General features: G+C 48.8%; 1 pseudogene; it reads right to left on the bottom strand.

The window, feature by feature from the left end:
• Positions 1–361: 361 nt before the first annotated feature.
• Positions 362–5,608, bottom strand: LOC142426214 (protein transport protein Sec61 subunit beta pseudogene; annotated as a pseudogene).
• Positions 5,609–6,091: the final 483 nt, after the last annotated feature.

Consider the following 6,091-nt stretch of genomic DNA (forward strand, 5'->3'; position numbering starts at 1 on the left):
TGGTGTCTGCAGTGGGTTCGTATGCAAATGCAGGGCAGGTAGGGGGCTTCTACTCCGCCAGAGGAAACTAGAAGCAAGAGAGAAAGGAAAGAGTCGAGGTCAACGCTTAACCAGGATGCTGGCTACGCTCAGTTTGGTTTTTCTTCTTGGTATAAGAGAATGAAGAAGTTTATTAACTAAAGAAAAAAATTTTTTTTGATTCCTCAAGAGTTAATTCCCATTAAGTTTCCTGTAAAACAGTGAGCCGACAGAAAATTTCTTGCTCATGAACAACCAACAACAAGTCGTTATGCTTTGGGTCCACAATGTATCGGGTTGTTTCCTCTTTGCTCAGATAAAAGAAAGATGGATGTAGCCGAACCTACGAACAAGTGTGCTTGCCCCAAACGTGCAACATAAACAGAGATGCGATGGATAAAAGACTCATTACCAATACTAGAACAGGGCCAGCGTAGAGCCCAGGTGACTTTCCTTCATAGCAGCGCCACGTGCCCCAGTGCTGGCCAAGGCCATATGATCTGCGCTCCTCCTGCGGCAGCTGGCACTTTCCTTCTGCGGGACGTGGATCCCTCCACCAGGGAGGCCACTGCTTCGCTGGGAGGACATCCAGTGGAACCCACATTAGTGCCAGTGGGGGAGTCGGGGGGGACCAGACATGCTGGAAACCAAAGGCTGGCCTGGCTAAACTGATGTTGCCAGTCTCATGCCTGGGACACCAATGGGAAGGCAGACTTGATCCCTCCTCTGGGAACTGAGCCAGCTCCCACCGCAAGGTCAGCCCCACCTAATCTGGTTGAACCAGGCGTGGGGCAGTCAGTAATACCTCCTTCCCAGGTAAAACTAGGGGGTGGGGTAGAGTGTTTGGGCAGGTGGGGCCCAGGCCAAGCAAGGACTAGACTGACTTAAAACAAACAAATCTGTCCCAGAGAGTGGATGTGAATTCCAGGGGAATTACTAGGGACGTGAATTCCAGGGGAATTACTCAAAGTATGAGATAGTCCTGCCGCCGCATACCCATCTGGCGCAATTTCATTATTTCTCCGTCCTGCAGAAACCTGAGACCCAAAGGAACAAAGTGCAAACACTGAATGGTTTGACCAGGGAAACCCAACCACTCTGGGGTTAGATTTTCACCTCGGCTTTTTGCCACTGTCAGGAGCCCCACCCCACCCCATCTAAGGAGACCCAAGAACGGAGCTGGCGAATGTTCATGGGGCTAGTGGCTGCATACTGGACACACACACACACACACACACACACACACAGCCATCAAAGGAAGACACAAAAAATAAAGGCGAAATAGGGAGTTTTCAAAAAGTGACAAATACTTCATTTAAAGGGCTGCCCTTTAGACGTAGATTAGCATATATATATATATATATATCATCAAAATGTCCTCTTATGTATGAAAAAGCAATCATCAGAAATAGTGGTTGTTACGGATGTTGTTTGGCAAAATTAAAAGTCAGTGGTGACCTATGTCAGTTCTTCAACGTAAAGACAAAACAGGTCGCAGTTCCTAAGAGCCAGTGGAAAGGGAAGGAATGTGTTGTTTGGCAGAGATGGCCTCCAGGCTGTGAAGTGAGGACAGGGAGAGAAGAGTGGCCCCTACCCACGTGTCCAGAGACCGCTCAGTCGCGGTCTGTCTCAGTGGCCTCCGCGGCCACCAGCACCATTGTGAAGGCTGACTTTGAGAGAAGGCATGAGCTTCTATAGACGTCCAGCATCTCAGACCTCCCCAGTCCAGCGTTCTTTGGGCTGCAGTCTCCTGTGTGAGAAAGGAACGTCCGTGTCTAATTGAGACTAAATGCTAGGAATGAATGTAGGCCTGGCGGTACGGTGGGTGCAGCACTGAGCTGCAAGGTCAGCAGTTTGAGCTCACTCGCTGCTCCAAGGGAGAACGATGAAGCAGTCCTCTCTGTAAAAGATTTACAGCCTTGAACCCTCGGGAGCAGTTTGCTTCTGCCCGGGAGGGTCACTATGAGTCAGAATGGACTCAACAGCAGTGGGCTTGGATTTGCGTTGAGGAACTGAACTCTGGACGGGGGGAAAATTAACTTTTACAGTGAAGACCTGGAGGGAGTGGAAAATGCTGAACGCAAAAGAATAGCTTGCTGGCAGTGTTGTTTTGGGGTTTTCTTAAGCAGTGGAAGAGCACTCCTTGATGAAAACCAAAGACCAGTTCCTGTAGTGTCATCCCAACATGGCCCTCCCATGGGTGTCCGAGTAGAACTGTATCCATAGGGTTTCTAGCGGCTGATGTTTCAGAAATAGATTACCAAGTGCTTCTGGGCAGACCCAAGCCCTCAGCCTTTATGTTAGCAGCCAAGGATTCTAACTCAGGGACACCGTTCTTTGCTATAACTCCCAACCCCAGGGCCTTAGAGTTGATTCCGCCCCCATCGGCAGAGCAGAACTGTTCCCCGGGGTTTCTGAGGCTGTGCATCTTGACAAGAGCAGTTCTCATAGGTCTCTAACCATGCAGCTGGTGGATTTGAACTGGTGACCTTGTGGTTAGCAACCCAGCGGCGGCGCCTGATTCCTTGATGTAGGGTGTATCGGCTACACAGATGGCCGTTCAACCGGTTTTCCCTGGGTTACACCCCTCGACGTTGCTTCATTTATCGGTTACCTCACCCTGTAAATAATTTTTAAACTTTCAGATGTCATATGCTTTATGATCTTCGGAGTTCTTTCTCAAACAGAATCTAGTGTGACCGTCATAAAGTCCCGAGAGGTTAATTGGGGTAGGTAACTATGTCTCCATTTTTACCATAGAAAAATGTTAAACTTGAGGAGATTGAACTAAATGTCATACTGGCTGGGATGTGGAACAAGTACAATGTGCCCTTGGGTCTTGGAAGGTCATTACTGACACATTACCTTTTGTCCTGGGAATAAAGCCTCTTTGCTGAGGAAACTTGGTGGGTGGAGACTCCACTCAGGCTGCTAAAATGGGTGAGCTGGGGGGGGGCAGAGGGGACTTTACTCATTAATAATAACCCACAATTTACACAATACTTGGTATCTACACAGTGCCAACTAGTAACCAATATCATTGCAATCCACTTAGGTCAAAGGCACCATAATTTATTATAAATCATGAGTTCTCTAGACCCCATTTTATAGATGAGGAAATAGATTGAGGAGATTATTGCTTTGTGGTTTCAGGAAGTCAGCAGCACAACAGGACATTACGGTCCTTGGTTTGAATTTGGTCAACTAGACAGAGCAGACCGGCCAGAAAAATAGTTTGGGAAGGTTATAATAAGCACGTCTATGTGCACACAGCACGTAAGTAGGAAGCCACCTGCTTCTGGAGCTAACACCTGGACGATTCTCCATCTGGTATTTCTCACAGTAATAACTCCCTGTATTCCCTACATTAAACACTTCCCTGCAAGAAAAACACAAGCATCCTTGGATCCAACAAAAAGAGAAGAACTGAGACTCAGAGGTGGAGAAAGATATGGAAACTTGGAGGTTACAACAGATGACCTTGAGCAAGGTCATAGAACCCAGTTTGTGGTTTTGGGAGCAATTCTACTCTGTCCCCGAGAGTCGATATGAGCTGGAATGAGTTCCACATGAGGGTTGGTGTTGGATTCATCGTGGGGTGTCCCTCAGAGATCTTGGTTCTCAGAGACTAAGATACTCTGTATTCCTGGAAGTGTTGATGGCCTAGAAAGTAATGTTCTATCAGACTTTCAAATATTCCCCGGAGTGTTGGAACAGGAGGGACTTGCCTGACAATTTAATATATTTACTGGGTAAACAGTAAGCACTTGCAATCCCTGTGACTTAATAAGAATGAAGTTCATTAAGATAAAGACTTGTGCCCTTTGGTCCTATTTGCATTCAGCAGGCTCCCAATTTCATTAAGTGTCACTCACAGCTCCTAAGAAAATTGTAGGCTATGAAGTTGGTCCAGGGTGAGGGGAGCAGTTAGCCAAGATAGTCACCAGAGCAGACAGGGAAAACTAGGGCCCGGGCTACAACTCAGAGAGAGAGAACAGCTACCTTGTTATCAACCCTAATCTTTGAGCGCAATCTTTCTTGTTTTTAACTTGAGGTTTGCATCAATGTCTCCCTGGGTTTTGAAAACATGCTATCGGGTCATCTAAACCTTTTATGAAACATTTCAGGCTTGTATGTGCACGAACCGGTGAAGATTTATTATATTTGACACCATAACTAAAGATTTTAAGGCATTCTTTTAAGCAAGACTTGATTGAAACCCCTGAGGCTAGATTGCTATCTCTTGCCAGATGTTAACTTGGTTTCACTGATGGGAGCCCAGGGTACAGTTAAAACTCTCTCTGTTTCTCTCTAGAGACATTGTGTGTACCTCAGACAGTTTACTGCCATCAATCTATTCGAATTACTTATCAGGAAATCTGAAACTGTAAAAGCATAATTCTCCTCTCCATTTACTATCTCCGATCTCAAATGATTTCTGTTTCTTTCGGAGAAATTAAATAATTAAATGGCCCTTTCATCTACAGTTGTAATAAACCAAATGCCCAGCTATTGATTCTGATTCATAGTGACCCTGTAGGACAGGCTAGAACTTCCCCTGTGGGTTCCTAAGACTGTAACTCTAGTTACCGGAGTAGAAATGCTCATCTTTCTCCCCACCCCCAGGGCAGCTGGTCCCAAACTGCTGACCTTGAGGTTAGCAGCCTAATGTGTAACCTCTAGACCACCAGGGCTCCATACATAGGTGCAATAGGTGGGTGAAAAGGGTGAGAGTCCGTGAACCCATGAATAGGAAGTAGCCGTTCCCACCCTTTGGGATTCTTGTGGTATCTGCTCAGGTTAGAAAGGTCTGAACATCTAGGATGAATGATGTAATACAACAGAACTGAGACCCACGGACGGAAAAATAAATACTCCAGTGTCCTGACTTCAGGTATGAAAGGCCCCTTACCTGTCACTGCAACACTAATTCTGGGATGTAGGTAAGAAGGTAATAATAATAGCATCTCTGAGATGTGATGCAGGGGGGTGGGGGGCAGGGATGGGGGCGGGTGGACGGTGTGGATTATGACTAAGGCCCGGGACGGGGACTCTTGTAATTCCCACCAGGACTTGGTCACAATGGGGCTGTATCATCTATTTGGGCTGTAATCGGCTGGAGCAAGTAGCTCGCTGACCCTGTTTTTTCCTGGATTTTCCTAGATCCCACCCTTGGCGACGGATCCAGACACCGGCCTCCAGGATCTGCTAGAGAAATAAACCAGCAGGAGATAAACAACCCAAACAGTAACGCAGTGGAGCGGGCGCCAGAGACAAACAACCAAAACAGCAACACGGTGGCGCGGGCGCGGGAGACGGAGCTCCGCCTTGGGAAGCCCCTGGCCAATCAGAAGCCTGTTGCTGGGGCCGAGTGTTTGGCCGCCTGACGTTCCCATGGAGACGGAGCAACGTTACACAGTAAACACTGGGCGACGTTGACGTCCGTGCAGTATCTCCATGGAGACGTTAGACGAAACGTCATCGCCCTCCCCCGGCCCCCGCCCTCCGCGCCAGGGGCGGAGGGAGCGACGCAGGCGTCGCCGTGCTCGCGACGCGCCGGGGGAGAGGCGGGGGCGGGGCCTGTTGCCATGGCGGCAGCTGCGGTTGTTGTTGTTTGGCGCTGGAATTGGAAAGTGCTGAGGCGGCGGTGCAGCCGGGCCGGGCTGGAGAGGGTTCCCCAGCCCCTGGAAAGCCGGGACACCCACCCAGCTGTCCTGGCACGCCAGCCCCGGGCCCTGGGCCGAGAGCCTGCTGCCTGGCCGGCGAGTCCAGACCAAACAGGGCCCCTACCAGACCGGGCCTCGCCTCTGTGCCAGGGTTAGAAGACCTTCCCAAGGTTAAAATCAAGAAGAGCCGGGAGACGTTTGGAGTTGTCTTTTGTGCGTTAAAAGAGCTGAGGTTGACACCACGGTAATTCTTTATAGACTCCGGTCTGTTAGGAGGGGGCAGGTGAAGGGAAGAGAGTACCCCAACCCACTGTCATCGAGTGGATCCTGACTCATAGTGACCTTATTTAGGGTTCTGGCAGGTAGATAACAATATTTGAGGATGGTTGTACTCAACAAGGTCGGGA

The sequence above is a fragment of the Tenrec ecaudatus genome, chromosome 14, assembly GCF_050624435.1.
Source record: "Tenrec ecaudatus isolate mTenEca1 chromosome 14, mTenEca1.hap1, whole genome shotgun sequence".
Classification (NCBI taxonomy): Eukaryota; Metazoa; Chordata; class Mammalia; order Afrosoricida; family Tenrecidae; genus Tenrec; species Tenrec ecaudatus.